Genomic DNA, 3073 nt, shown 5'->3' with positions numbered 1-3073 from the left:
GGTGTGTGTGACATGAAGCATTTTTCGGAAAAGGCAAAAAAACACGAGTCCAGCAAGGCGCATCTGAATTGTGCCATGAAATTAGCCATGCAATGCTTTGCGACAAGTTTCCCTCTAATTGAAATGTAGGCAGTATTAATTCCTTTCACAAACTTTCTCTTCCCTCATTTTCACGTGGCTTTTGTGTTTGTTGTATGGCAGACTTTTATGCGAGTGCGCACACCCCTCCCCCCCCGCGTATGGTTGCATAGACTATTGGCCTATTGCGTATGCTCCATAAAAGCTTGCATTTTGATAACGCAGATCATCTGCCCCGCCTATTTTCCAGACCACGAGCCGCTACTGAGTCATGTCATTGGAAAACAACAGCAGAACTGTCTTAGGTTTATGCTACTTAGTCACAGTGCCACAAACCTGCTTCCCTCTTTCCCTGACCGGGAATCAAACCCGGGCCGCGGCGGTGAAAGCGCCGAATCCTTGCCACTAGACCATCAGGGACCCAAAAAGAGTGCCCACGGTACAGGTTGCAACACTGTGGTAAACTCTTCCTAACTGGCAAATTAATTGGCATAGTGCATTTTACTGAAGTTGTGAACATTTTAGCCTAAGATGAAAGCATCTCTGCGCATATGGAGAATGAATCCAAGCAAGCACAAGTTTCACGCTTTAGACTTCTCTCTTACTTGAGGGAGAAATAGAAAGTTTCCTGACTAAGAGTGAGTGTGTCATAGCCCTGCAAGAAAAACAGTTGATAGATGACTAAATAAATAAAACATTCCTGAACTACACCACGACAGTGAAAAGACCAAATCCTAGCCAGCAAACCACCAGAGAGCCTTTGATTTTTGTGAACTATGGATGTTGCCTCTTGGGCCTCGTTGTCCATTTTGCAGCGGGCTATGTGTAGTCAAACGGACGAGGTATGTACAGACACCCTTTTAAAGAATGATCTGAGGTGAGCAATATAATGGAACGGATCAGTGATGGAAAAGGGAAATCTGATTTGAAGGAATTGGACGAAAGCATTTAAAACTCCCAAACAGCTTTTTATGCCTGCTGAAATTGTTGGGGCATGTCACGGCAGTAGTCTTAAAGTGGAGGGCATATTACAGCCTCTTGCAAAGCAATTTACCTACGTAGCATTCTCGTTCCGTTGCGTCAGCTTCCTGAAATCTTTTCCGGTACCCTGTGAAACAAGAGTTGTACACAGTCTGACGGCCACAGTTCACACGGGGTCTGTGTCTCAGGTGTTGCGTAGAGTTTCCTTGTCATTACAGAATTTACTGCTCATTTATCAATTCATTCTTCCGAACAATGTAGGCATCAGTCCGTGATGGTGAATAGCACCATTGCAGTTTGAATTGACATGTCCACAAGCTTAACAAATCAAATACAATGTGATTTGACTTGTTGTGTAATCGAAATGTCTGTCAGGGCATTGGTGGTATAGTGGAGAGCATAGCTGCTTCCCACGCAGCGGCCAGCCATGTATAGGTGTAGAACTGTGACAGCCAATTAAATTATTGCATTTTTTTCAGTCCTGCATATAATTAATGTCATTATGTAGTTCATAACCCTGCAGGTTCAAATCCCGTCAGGAGCACTCTAAAATAGAGAAAATAATAGAGGAAGGTGTTGGAAAATCACAGTTTTATTGCAACTGCAACTTACATGGTTGTACCCACTGTCATATTCATGTTATGAGGGTCAAGAACCCTTTTGGTCTTCATTTATTGATTCATTTGTTCATTCCTATCTATACTTGTTTTTTTCCCTTTTACAAAACCACTTGGCTCGTAGGAGTATCAACATGAAGGAGACCACACACAGTTGTGCAAATGAACCAGTACATGTTTATTTAAAGAATAAAAGACAAATCAGTAATGTGACAGTGTACTGTGTATCACTAATGCAAAGAAGTGGTGCAAGCAGCAACGTAGGGAGCACAGAGCTGGCCAGGTCACACCTCCTCCTGTAGGTTTAAAAATGAACACACAACAAACACAGGGAGAACAAAGCTGGCCAGGTTACACCTCCTCCTGTAGGTTTAAAAATGAACACACAACAAACACAGGGAGAACAAATCTGGCCAGGTCACACCTCCTCCTGTAGGTTTAAAGATGAACACACAACAAACACAGGGAGAACAAAGCTGGCCAGGTTATACCTCAACCTGTCACTTTAGAAATAGACAGTGTTATATTTTTCCATTCTACCTTTATCTTAAAGCTTTCTATGCTTTTGCCGAAAATCCTGTTTGTTCTTTTATGAATGAGAGTCTGGGAGTGTGACATCCATTTCTGGCATCTAATAAGCTAATTTACCTAATAATATATTAGTGTCTTACAGTAAATATAGCATACAGAGCTCTGTGTTTGATCATCTTGCCTTCACCAACAAAAAGGCTGTCAATTTGGAGGATCAGAACTGTACTACTCTTCCACAAAACAGGTGTTTATACTAACACAGTTTTCATATCTAATCAAAAGTCATTGTGCGTGCGCTCGTCCAGGCCCTCTATCTTGTCCTTGACTCTCCATAGCTCCCCCTCGCCTCGGCTTTGGTTCTCATATCAGCCACCTACAGAAAACATAAACTCACATATACCCACACACATAAAAAAGAAAAAGAGACAAAGAGCATATACAACACGCATCCTTCCAGTGATCTGAGACAGCGACACACTTTAACACACTTTAACACTGACATTCAAGTTTGTACAATCAGGGTCATATTAACAACACACAGGGTCATATTAACAACTCCTTCCCACCATCCACCTGTAGATATACAGTATGTATCTATTATTCTTATGATCCCAAGACTGTGTTTCCTTTACCTAAAGGAAATAGTTACATCATTTGAATCAACTCAGGGAACACAGAGCTGGCCAGGTCACACATCCACCTGTAGGTTTAGAAATGGACGGATAACCAACAACTCAGGGAGCACAGAGCTGGCCAGGTCACACTCCTACCTGTAGGTTTAGAAATGGACAGACAATAAACAACTCAGGGAGCACAGAGCTGGACAGGTCACACTCCTACCTGTAGGTTTAGAAATGGACAGACAA

At 42.3% G+C, this 3073-nt stretch overlaps 1 non-coding gene across 1 annotated transcript; it reads right to left on the bottom strand.

The window, feature by feature from the left end:
- Positions 1–426: 426 nt before the first annotated feature.
- trnae-uuc (transfer RNA glutamic acid (anticodon UUC)) lies at positions 427–498 on the bottom strand. The gene has a single exon. It is a non-coding gene; the product is annotated as a tRNA-Glu (tRNA).
- Between the last annotated feature and the right edge of the window lie 2575 nt (positions 499–3073).

Source organism: Odontesthes bonariensis, chromosome 5, assembly GCF_027942865.1.
Source record: "Odontesthes bonariensis isolate fOdoBon6 chromosome 5, fOdoBon6.hap1, whole genome shotgun sequence".
Taxonomy (NCBI): Eukaryota; Metazoa; Chordata; class Actinopteri; order Atheriniformes; family Atherinopsidae; genus Odontesthes; species Odontesthes bonariensis.
This window is presented reverse-complemented; position numbering and strand designations above follow the sequence as displayed.